Source organism: Balaenoptera borealis (genome assembly GCF_965194805.1).
Source record: "Balaenoptera borealis genome assembly, chromosome: 7".
In the NCBI taxonomy this organism is placed as follows: Eukaryota; Metazoa; Chordata; class Mammalia; order Artiodactyla; family Balaenopteridae; genus Balaenoptera; species Balaenoptera borealis.
In genome coordinates this window covers 23,101,198-23,114,451 of record NC_138864.1, presented here as the reverse complement: position 1 = coordinate 23,114,451, position 13,254 = coordinate 23,101,198, and the positions used below count along the sequence as shown (strand labels likewise).

The 13,254-nt window shown below is 33.9% G+C and overlaps 1 protein-coding gene across 2 annotated transcripts in view; it reads right to left on the bottom strand.

Annotated features, from left to right (window-relative positions):
• The window catches only part of ORC5 (origin recognition complex subunit 5), a 121,978-nt gene that overhangs the window by 69,721 nt on the left and 39,003 nt on the right, over positions 1-13,254 (bottom strand). The window lies entirely within an intron of this gene.

Sequence of the window (13,254 nt, the reverse complement as noted above, 5' to 3'; positions counted from 1 at the left end):
CCAAACCTGTGGCTAGTACAACTTATCACCTCCTCTAAAGCATAGAAGGATTAGAGCAAAACTGCTATTATGTAAATCCCAACCTCAGTGTTCTACATTTCCCCAAATTCTACCTTTTATTTCTATTTTTTTCAATGGTGAAAGTTTTGTTTTTGTTTGTTTGGAGGCTATAGCAACCAAATGCACTTCAAACTTATTAAATACTAGTGTTCCACTATAAAAATTATTATGAAATAAAATTATGAGCTAGCTCATCAGGACTGGAATCCTTGGAGATCAATGCCTCATTTCACAGATGAGAAAACAGACATCATAAAAGGATGACTGGCATTATCAGCCCCTAGTCAGTCACCCCTAAGTAATTAATATGTTGGACATGTTAGCAGATGTTTCAAATTATTAATCCAAAAGTCCCAATGAAAAAGAATATAACATATATACCATGCAAGAGGTTTACTAGAAAACATTTTAGAGTTGTGACAAATTTTAAATTAAGTACTTAATCCTAAGAATATTTAACGTATTAAAAATGCTTAGCCAAAATAATGCTTCATTTTGGGTGTTCATGAATATTAGAAGGTGGTCTGCCAAGACTATGACTACTGTAGTAAAGACCCCAGTCAGTGCTTTTATCTTTTCTTCTACTGCTCTTCAAAGTTCCTGAGAATGACACATATGTAACTGGCATTCACTCCTGATTGGTTAGTTCTACTGAATATCAGTGACCATGGGTAATTAGTAGTATAGGGAGTGGAACTTGTTATTGAGTCCAGGCTCTATAGATTAGATACAGACATTGACAGATCTGTATCTGCAGGCTATAGATACAGGCATTGTACTAGGCACTTTAATTCCTTCAGTCCTCACAACAGCACAGCCGTGAGTTAGGTACTATAAATAAAGCTCTTTTTCGAGAAGAGGAAACATCTTCAGAGAGGTTAGTAAATATTCAAGATCACTGAGGTAATAGTGGTAAGAGCTACACTGGGTTTGAATACCATCTGAATTCAAAGCTTATACTCCTTACACTACCCCAAAGGGAGATGCAGAATATAGGGAAGAGATCATCATATTGAGACAGACTAAGGAAAGCTTTACAGAAGAAGGCACCAGTAAGGAAAAGTGAGTAAAAAGACAACTCTGAAAGCATTCCACAATGAAAGGGGATACTGTGAGTCTGCTGGAGGTTAGAAACCCAGCAGCAAAGGCACTGCAGATAAAACAGAGGAAAAAATTTAAATGAAATTGTAGCAAAAAGGATAAAGAAGTATCTCAACATAGGCAAATGTCCTGCCCCAGGGATACAGGTAAGAGCCTTAAGAATTAACAATCAAAAAAAAAAAAAAAAAAAAAAAAAAAAGAATTAACAATCAATAACCCTGTGAACAAAATTATCAGATATGAGAGGTTTGATATTACCAAAGTAATATTAATGTGGAATTTATTAACCTTATGACATTTAAACTTTTCATAAATCAAACTGCATATTATATTAGACATAAAATTACTGTTTTTAAGGTTTAATTTTAAAAGATAAATTAAGGTGGAGGAAAAAGCACAATTTCTTAAAATCTGAAATTATTCAACACTGAAAATGGTATCCCAAAGCAAAACTTCCTACACATTTGTGGATTAAAGATAATTTACCAAAAACATTCATGACTATAAATCATACAAAATATATAATAGTTGAATAAATTAAAAGTTAGGATACACATAGAAAATTTTAAAGCAAAGATATAAAAAGGTCTTTCCTGAAACACTGGAATAATTTTCAAGAAATACCATTTTAATTACCTAAGTAAATTTAAATTTCTGTGGGGAAATTATTACTCCCCTTCTTGGTTTCTATTACCTATGAAGACATATATTCCTTTGCCAATAATTTTCAGATTTTAGGGAAGTATACACTGTTTCCCACAGCTGTTTTTGTTGTCTATTGTATCAAGCTCAAATTCAAATGAATGAAATTCAACTGAAAAAAAAAACTAGTCTAGAAAATGGGTTTTCTTTTTCAAAGTGAGGATTTAGATTTTGTGCTAGGAAATACAGAATAAAGTTTAAAAAGAAACTTGTACAAAAAGTCAGTCACTTTACCTCTAAGTTTTAGCCATGTTTACACTGATGTTTCTCCTCAAAATATAAATTCTGGTTTTTACTTCTTGGTTTAAAAATAAACAAAACTAAAAATCTGAAGCATCTTACTATCAAAGAGAATAGTATTTCCGTAGTCTTTATACACACACACACACACACACACACACATATATAAACACACATATATATACATATATATGTAACATATTGACACTAATTAAAGGATTTTATTTTACTTTAGCTTAAAATAATCAGTCTACCTAATTCAAAAGCCAAAATATTTATTTTTTTCCCTCCAACTAGCACCTATGTCATGACTGAGGCATTCACAAAGAAAAATAAAAACTAAAAACCTCCTTAAACATAAAATGTTTTAAACTTTACATCTTTGATGAGGTTATACAATATTTGCTTAGTTAATCTTTGCTCTGTGTACTATTATGTTCTTTGTTCTCATCCATCTAGGGGATGAGCTGATTATTTATGTCTTAACAATAGGAGTTCATGTACCACAGGGAGGATTTTTTTTCTTAATCCGAGAGGCAGTCACTAACAAGCTTCAGCTGGAAGTGCTTGATGTTAAAAGAGTGTGAACCTGTTCCTGGGCTAATAAACTATGTTCTTTATGCCAACAAAAGGAAATCAATTTACAACTGTAATTAAATTTTAACATGCTCATTATTTTTATACTTTCATAGGTTAGTCAATTGATTTGCGAAATACTTTCATAGGTTGTCAATTGATTTGTGAAATATCCTATCCTGCTTGTTTTGGAAGAGCTTTACAATCTGAAACATTAAATTATTTAAATAAAAAAACTTAACATGTCAGTGTATGAGGTCCACACAACCCAACAAGCAACACATTTGATCTGATTTCAGGCAATGTGATAATTCATGAACATATGGCATATATCAAGAAGAGTTCAACCGACATTTTTATGCATACAAAGGAGAGGTGGTGAGTGCAGCAATGGAAGGGAGGGAAATACTCTCTAAGTTAATTCAACTTAAAATCATCACAGTGGTGCTTCCCCGGTGGTGCAGTGGTTAAGAAACCACCTGCCAATGCAGGGGACATGGGTTCGAGCCCTGGTCTGAGAAGATCCCACATGCCGCGGAGCAACTAAGCCCATGAGCCACAACTAGTGAGCCCACGTGCCACAACTACTGAAGCCCACGCACCTAGAGCCATGCTCTGCAACGAGAAGCCACCACAATGAGAAACACGCGCACCGCAACGAAGAGTATACCCCACTCGCCATAACTAGAGAAAGCCTGCCTGCAGCAACGAAGACCTAATGCAGTCAAAAATAAATAAGTAAATAAATTTATTTAAAAAACCATCACCGTGAATTTGTATTAAAAAAAAAAAAAGGCAGGGAATGGACTGTTACTCTTCAAAACACTCAGATAAACGAAAAGTGGCATGAATGTTTATACCTAGAGGAACTAAAGATAGCACCTCTAATCTCTGGAACTTTTTAGCATACAGATGACTGCAGGTCTTTACTATCCAGGAAGACCCTAACTTCATGCTTAGAAGAATGGGAAGTCATTCATTCAACGAGTGAATCCCATGTTCAAGGCACAGTGCAAGAGACACAAAAATGAAGACAAAGTCTGTGCCCTCAAAGAATTCAGGGTATCAGGGGAGACAAACATATAATACAATGGCAATAACACAATATGAGTGCTATGCTAGTGATATGGATAAATCCAATTACCTGACTTTAGAAAAGGTAATGACTAATAGGAAGGGAGGCAAAATGTGAATTCATTGAGAAATGGCATTTGGGGGGTGGACCACGAAACGTAAAAGAGAGCTCAACAGTGGGGAGGACAGCATATGTAACAACACAACAAGGAAAACGGGTGTGCTTTCAGCGAGGAAACACCTTACTGTGAATGGTGTACAAGATGAATAAAGACAGTGGCAGAAAATAGTGCCAGTCTCCGAAGGGCCTCACAAGAAATGCTATGAAATGTAGACTTGGTTCTGTAGATAATGCAACTCACTAAAAAAGCGTAAGCAGAAAAATAAGACCATATTTATTTTTTAAGATCTTTGCTGATGACTGCATGCAAAATGAATTTGAAGATGTCAGTGTCAGGGAGACCAGTTAGGACAGTGTTGCAATGGTCTAACTAAGAAATAATGAAGCTGTGGATTTAAGGCGATGGCAGTGGAGGTGGGAAGATAGGAACAAGTTTGAGACATTTGTGTTTAGGAAGAAAAACAGACTGGGCTTGTTGAACAACTAAGTGAAGTGAAAACAAAAGAGGGTTCAGAGACAATTTTTCCATTTAACTAAACTAAAAACTGGAAACTGTATTATCTTTGTTTTTCTAGTACTTAACATCGTGCATGCCATGAAGTATGTGCTTAGTAAAGGATGAACAAGTAAATGACAAGTTTTGAAACTTAGGTAAGGCAGAAAAAAATCACAGGAAAAGGTTTAGTGAATACTTTGGTTTTGGATATATCAGGTGTTAGTAAATATGGCACATTCAGGTCTGATTGTTCTGTTGGCAGTCTGGGTCCAGAGATAGAGGAAAAGGACTAGAAATAGAGAATTCAAAAGTTATCAGCATAGGGCTTCCCTGGTGGTCCAGTGGTTAAGAATTGGTCTTGCAATGCAAGGGATGCCGGTTCGATCCCTGGTCGGGGAACTAAGATCCCACATGCCGCAGGGCAACTGAGCCCGCGCACTGCAACTACTGAGCCCACATGCTCTGGAGCCAGTGTGCCACAACTAGAGAGCCCACGCACCACAACTAGAGAGAAGCCCACACACTGCAACAAAGAGCCCGGATACCGCAACAAAAGATTTGGCGTGCCGCAACTAAGACCCAACACGACCAAAAAAATAAATCAGTAAATAAATATTAAAAAAAAAAAAGTTATCAGCATACACATAGCATTTGAAGCCAAGGGAATAAATAAGACACTCCCAGATAAACCTAGTTCCCTTTCTTATTCCTAATTATTGGAAATTCAGCTCTCCACCACTATTCAGAGTGGCCAAGGTGAGAGAACACCTTAGGTTCTAGAGGTGACTTGGGAACAAGGACCTTAATTTCTCATCTAGGGGAAAGGACAAGGACTTGGTGCAGCACCATCTCATGAAAAATGTCTACTATGGGCAGGTGAGGCCTATATCCTCCAAAGGACTCGGATTAGTTGTGAGCTGACAAGGAATCAGGACAATTTCTCATTGGAAACCCCCTTAAGCATCAACATTCCTTTTAATCAACTTTTTACAGAGTATTTTAAAATGTAGCACACATTTCCATAATGTAGATTTTTTCCAAATCATTTAACTCCTAAATTGTTCTTATTAAAACTCCTATCCTCATTAAAACAATCCAGTCATAAAGCTCTAAGGTATGCATTTGCCTATATAGTCTCTGTATTAACAGATTTACTTGAATAGGCATGTATAAGCACATATCCATATAAACTCTTTTGTGCGTGCTTTCAGCAAAATATTTGCAAAGTCAAATAAAATTTATTGGTGTTCAATATTTTTCCCCAAAAACTGTGAATAAAGGGTATACATTTGCTATATTTATTAGAAAGCTAGTCATAAAATATTGCCTACAAAAAAGGTTCCAAGATATTATTTTATTCAACAGTTGAAAGCATAATTTATGCACTATTTCTACCCCTTAGGCAGTATTTTACATGTCACCCTTAAGCAATGGTTCCATTTCTCTAGAGTTCAGTAAACATGCCTACTCCTGGGCTGATATATTCACAAAGGCAAAGTGGTTACACTGAAGAAATTTAACACCAGATTTAGGGAAGACTGGAGAAAGGTAGGGGTAAACACTGTCCTTTTACAAATGAAAATGAGAAAGATTTTATCCCTGGGCCACAGAGTAAAATATACTTGTGTTTTTTATTACCCTTGGTTATACTGAGTATTCCTTACAACAGTGCAGCTGGTGAAAATCTTAGTTCAATTTTACTCTTTCCAAATATGAAGCACGACAAAACGGTTTTTAAAAAGTCTCCTGAAATAGACACCTACTACAGAGTGGTCTGATAGGCAGAATGGTAATACATCCACACCAAGGGTAGTAGGAGATTTCAGAATCTGATTTACTGCACCAGCGGAGACAGAGCATCACGATGGAAAGGCTCTTCCCTGCTAGAGAAGAGCCCGCCTCTATCAAACAGCACCCCTGCTGACCTATTCATCAGCAAAGTAGGCATTAAGTAAGGCTCTTGCACTATCTATGGAATGGAATGTCTCACAATTTCAGTTGTGGTTAAGAAAAAAACATAGTAAGATTACTAGAAAATGTTAGCATTTGGGATATTTCCTGTGATTTACATAATTTACCTTAATGACATCAAGCATTTCAGTTGTATACTATAGAGACACTGGAATGCTGGTACAAGTCAAATGAAACACAGAAAAATTGCCAAAGAAGAGCTTTTCACATTTTCTAATACTCTAGTAACCAGGGAATTTGTTTTTAGGAAAACTGCCCCTTTTGTTCACCAACTTCATTATCTATAAAATAATTCGCATACTTAAATCACTTCATATGAATATCTTATACAGCTAGATTTTAGGATATTACGTTTTATGTTTACAAGGTTCAAATTCTTATCTAAGCAATATATGCAAAGGATAGCATTTCATCAACTATGATTTCTGAGGTTCTGTGATTATCATTTGATAAATGTAATTATCTTTTAAAAAATATAAATCAAACAACTATAGTTTATATAATACACTAATTTTTTAAGATAAAGAGGTTTTATAAGTCTACAAAATGAGTTTTTTTGGTTAAAAATCTATAAAAGTAGTTTGAAATACTGCATATAAAAGAGTGACATAATGAGTATAACTTTTAATCATAAGGTATCTGAAATGTAGCCACGTAACTTTAAGAAAAGCCACTTAGTTTATAATATGCTATGCATAATACACTACTTATTGTCCATAACTTAAGTTTCAACTGATTGTTTGATACCAATGTCATAATTTAATTATTAACAAAATTTAGCTGTGACATAGACATCAAACAATTGTGCTCCATAACACTAAGTTCAAGGAATGTCAGAATGAAAATTTCAACAAATAGGATTGTTATTTTACTTGGAAGAAGACATTTAAATATCTATATTATCAAATATCATGGACTACTGAACTGAAAAATCCTATTTTTATATATTCACTTTACAAATTTAACTATTAGTTTTCACTTCAAGTATTTAAGTATTAGTTCCTTCAGCACGAATTAACTCTTGTATAATCTGGCAGTTGCACACAATACTAATGAAGGGCAGAGGAAGCCACAGACTGACCATAAGGTCCTTGAGGGCAAGAACTGCATTTTCTTGACTTTTGTATTCTCTTTACATAACACAGAGCATGGAACATAATAGGCCCTTAATAAACATGTTAAATGAAATTTTAAGCAGACAAAGAAAACTTTAATTCCAACTACGGGAAAAAAGGTCAATACTGACTTTGAATTTGAAGCTTGAATTAAATTACATTTAAACATTTTTAATTAAATAAATATGGACAAAATCCCTTCACCTTAAAAAAAACTGAAAATTACATAAATGTTCTATACATCTATCTATAGCTGAAGAAAAATGCCAAATCTGTTTTTGGTTGAATAAATAAATGTAACCTGCCCTAAAATTTATAGCAAAAACATCTTCCTACAGCTATAGTAAACTAGAGATTAAGCATCGGCTTCAAAAACTCCCATATGTAAAATAACTAAATAATTTTGCTTTCTGATTAATGATAAATTCATTTCAAAAATACCAAAATAGGGCTTCCCTGGTGGCGCAGTGGTTAAGAATCCACCTGCCAATGCAGGGGACACAGGTTCAAGCCCTGATCTGGGAAGATCCCACATGCCGTGGAGAAGCTAAGCCCATGCGCCACAACTACTGAGCCTGCGCTCTAGAGCCCGCGAGCCACACTACTAAAGCCCACACACTCTAGTGCCCGTGCTCCGCAACAAGAGAAGCCACCGCAATGAGAAGCCTGCGCACCACAATGAAGAGTAGCCCCTGCTCGCCGCAACTAGAGAAAGCCCGCGTGCAGTAACAAAGACCCAACACCACCAGCCAAACAAACAAACAAATAAAATTTAAAAACCCCAAAATAATTAGTTTAAATATATCCTTATCATAAACCAACACTTAAATGAGCAAAAAGCATAAGGTTAACTAAATGCTACTACAATTAATGCAACACTTGTGGGAAAAGATCAAGTTGACTTATGACTAAAAAATTAAACTGATATAACAAACGTAAGTCCAAATATATTCTAATATATAGTATAATGATGTGAGTTCAAAAGAAAATGGAAATGCGTATTTTTGAAAAAATATATATATTACTACACTTTGCTCCATAATGTTTTATTTACTCTTGAAAATAAATTTAAAAGGACATTTTAACTTAAATGTTTTTCTTATTAATATGCACAACTAAATAGGAAACGATTCAGAAATTAAATATTAATTACTGAAAAATACAACTTGTCAATTTGGTACACAGAACTAAAGAACTATGCTCCTTTTCTCATTTTTCAGTTGTTTCTTGAAATTAATTCAGAGTGCACTGTTTCTTATAATAAAAAAAAACTTATTATTTTAAACCTCCCAAACTGTAGAATTACAGTGAACTACCTTCAAAAGTAATTTCTCAAAATGTTAACTGATCAAACAAGATCAATAATAATATTTGATATATGTGTAATTGAATGTCCTTAACTGTTTAAAGATAATTTTCCTTTTAAAAGTCACTTTAGAAACCTGTACCAATAATTTCAGAAATAAACTCTTCAGCAATTTTATCCTCTGGGAAAATATAAAGCAATATGGCTTAATATTTTATTTTATTATTTTTAAATTTACTTATTTTTGGCTGCGTTGGGTCTTCGTTGCTGTGCGCGGGCTTTCTCTAGTTGCGGCGAGTGGGGGCTACTCTTCGTTGCGGTGCGCGGGCTTCTCATTGCAGTGGTTTCTCGTTGCAGAGCACGGGCTCTAGGTGCGCGGGCTTCAGTAGTTGTGGTGCATGGGCTTAGTTGCTCCGCGGCATGTGGGATCTTCCCGGACCGGGGCTTGAACCCATGTCCCCTGCATTGGCAGGCGATTCTTAACCACTGCGCCACCAGGGAAGTCCCAATATTTTAAAATAAATGATATATCTGACAATCTTAAAGAACTGTTCTCCTACTGCCTTCACCTAACTACAAGAGTATGGAGGGGCACCTAACTACAAGAATATGGAGGGGGTAGGCAAGGTTGAGTAAGAGGAGATACAGAAATATCAAAACAATGAAATAAATCATTCAAAAGTTTCCAAACAATTTATCATTTTTCTTCAAGACAAAAAAAGATAAATTAAAAGCATAACCTGGTTTTAATATACTTTTGAAAAAAAGGCAATTCAATATCTTTTAAAGATAATAAATGGTCTTCAAAAATGTATCTCATAACTAACTTCTGAAGGTAATACCTACAGAAATTACCATTTCTTGCTTATAAATAAATGGTATTCTATTTATATTCTACCACTTATAAATAAATGGTATTCTATTTACATTCTGACAGGAGAAAAGAATGAAAACACCAGAATTAATGATTCATCATTCATGAAGTTTAGGTATATATAGAAAGGCTACATTTATTTTATTTGAATGAATTTTTTAAAATGACCCATGATCATGAATGTAAAATTGTATAAGGATTTGGATAAGATGAAATTATCTTAAAGGTCTAAGAAAAATTTAAAAACTATATTTCAGTTCAATAAATTTGAGCATTAACCTATTGTAAAATGTTAAATGTGCTATTATTCCTTTACTTTTTTATGAGACTAAAAAGTTAATGAGTAGAATTTTATCTAAAATTTAATAAAGAATAAAGAAATTGAGAAGAATGCCAACTACAATACACTACTATTACTCAACTATTATGAATTTGACTATTATTCTCAATTGGACTTTTAATAATATTAGAGATCCCTTAAGCTACTATTTTTATAACTTTATGACAGAATAGATTTAAATAGATTTAAATGAATGTGATAGAAATAAACTTTTGCTTCAAAAGGATTTTGAATGTATATACCACATTTAATCAATTTATTATATGTGAAAAATTATAAATAATTATATAACTGGTAAATGAAGCTATAAAATAACACATTACTGTAAAGCAAATCCTTAAAACAGTTGCAGTTAGACAAAATGAATAGAAAAATAATACTTTACCATCTCATATAGACATATTATAACCAATAAAAAGCAATTTGGTTCCAGGTGGAAAATATTCATGCAAAACAATTCCTTACCAATTTTATTTACATTTTCATGAAACTGTAAAAGTGTGAGCATGCGCATATAACATTAAATATCTTCAGGCAAATTTGTTTTGCAAATAAACTAATGTGTTAAATTAACAAACAGCCCTCTCTAAATATCAAAGACAATATTAACAAAGCTAGGTTTTCCTGCTCATTTTAAAGCTAGAATGCAACAATACTGCCATCTAGTGTTCATATCAAGTACTTCCAATACAAATGTAGTCATATTTTTGTTTTGCACTTAAAAAATTGTGTACAGGTTAAATACAAAATTGTCATTCCTATGGGTAAGAGTACAGTTTTGATGGATAAATTAAAGGAGAAAAATAGAAAAAGTCACTAAGAGATAATGGGAAGAAAAAATATAAGGCACGTGGGAGAAATACCTTTCTTTTGGATGCAATTTCTACCACATTTTGTTCTTAAAATATGGTATGTTATCTGATTTTCTTTGATACTCTACTGACCAAACAAAAGTAAAGGTAAACTTCCTAGGGCTAGTTATACAGTCACCCCTCGGTATCTGCTGGGGATTGGTTCCAAGATACCACCCACCACCCCTCCATACCAAAACCCGAGGATGCTCAAGTCCCTTATATAAAACAGCACAGTATTTGCACATAACCTATGCACATCCTCCCATACACTTAAACCTTCTCTAGATTATCTATAGTACCTACTACACAATGTAAATGCTATGTAAATAGTTGTAAATGCTATGTAAATAGCTGCCAGTGAGGCAAACTCAAGTTTTGCTTTTTTAAACTTTCTGGATTTTTTTTCCTGAATATTTTCAATCTGTGGTTGGTTGAATCTGTGGATGCAGAACCTACGGATATGGAGGGATGACTGTAACTATCCCTTTGTACCCCCCCCACCCGCCGCCCCACCTTTGCATCCCAAATGAAATCACTGAGATCAAGTCCTAAATGATTTCTCATCAAATAAACGTAAGTTCATTTAAAGCAGTGTTTTAAATATACAAAATTTATCATTTTGATTACTGATAGTTAGAAGAGATAAAGAATAAAAAGACTGAGGTTGTTTACGTTGAAAAGAATTTAGCTTCATTAAAACATAGAGATACATTTGGGGCTAAATTGTTTAATTACAACATTATAGGCATTATTGAAAACAAAGACTGGTTACATTGTTCATCTATAATCAAAGCCTCAGAGTAGCTAGTAGACCTCTAAGTCAGCAGCCTATCATTATTTTTGATTGTCCATCCCTATAAACCTAGACCTGCTGCTAGGAAATGCTCTACCAATGTTAGGTACAATATGTAAGGTGTGACGTGTGGTGGTGGCAGTATTAGTACTAGATCAGAACTACAATGACTGCTACCCCTGCTACAGTATAACCCCGCTTACTTTCAACTAATCTGGTGTGACACTTCACAACTGTGTCTTGCTTTTTTTCCTAGTCCCACACCTTTGGGTCATATTATTCTCCCTCTTAGAGCTCTATAAATTCTATCCATTGGAAACAAGATGTCAGCTAATTTTACTATTATTTTTCCTTTTTTATTTACTCATTCTTGTACAACAAACATGTTGTATGTAAATTAGAAATATTTAAAGAAAAAAATCCTACTGATTCTCTATAGCCCGGCCCCATTTTTCACCTTTTCTGTGATACCTTCAAGTTCTCTCCTCTTGTCCAATCCAGAAGTGATCTCTTTCTACTCTAAACTTCTCAGCAGCACTATCTAGCATTCACTTACAGCCTTACAATATTACTTTTATGTACATGTTTTTTTATCTGCCCCCCAGAATAAATTATAAGCTCTCTGGAAGGAAGAAATGCACATTTATTATCCTTCTTTGTGTCTCCCACAAACGTAACTTTTCGGCACCCAAGAAATATTAATCACATGTGATACAAACACCTTTCTGTTCTGTTTAGAAGCACTGTCTCCTTCACTTCCCTAGGCTTTAATTCTCAAAGATTTACTCATTTTGTCATAGTGGGAAAATCACTTAAACTCTCTGAGGCTCAATTCCTTACAATAAAGATCATAATACCTGATGTCTATTTCACAGTTATTGCAACAGCAAAAACAAAACAAAAACCTCACATATTATATGTAGAAAGCTACTAATAAAAATGTACAGTTTGACTAAAAATTAATTTCAGACAAAAGCATTTAAATATATATATACACATGCATACACACACACACATGGCAAAAAAATCCCTGTAATACAGATTAAAACTGAATTAGATTTTTAAAACTATCAGCATTAGGGCTACCATCCACCTACCCATCTAGCTAGTTATTTACATAACCAAATAACTCACTAGACTACCATTCTTCAAAAATGTAATAAATGTAGACACGATTTTCTATAAAGTTGACTTATATAAAAATTATCTAACTTTAATGTTGAGCACATTGAGAACATAGCTATTTTTGGTCCCCAAAGACTTCTTTAAATGAAGAATCAAAAGTTACTATCACGCATTAGATTACAAAGTCTAATATCCATTCAGGAACCAAATTTATTTGAAGTAAATTAAAATGTAAATGCTATTATTTACATGTTTTTCAACCTAAAAACATATACATAAAATAAAATGCTCATTGAAACATGAGGTGACTTTGCTTTTCAATAAATACTAGTTACATCATGTGGTTTTTCTTCTATCCATTCATACCATGTGCTAAGTGCTGTTTTTCTGGACCATTTAAGAAATCTACTGTGACTGTATTTTTAACAAATAGGTTTTTCTTAAATGTCACCGAAAAAAAGAACCTTAGCTACTTTATAAATGTCATATTTCCTATTTTTATGCTA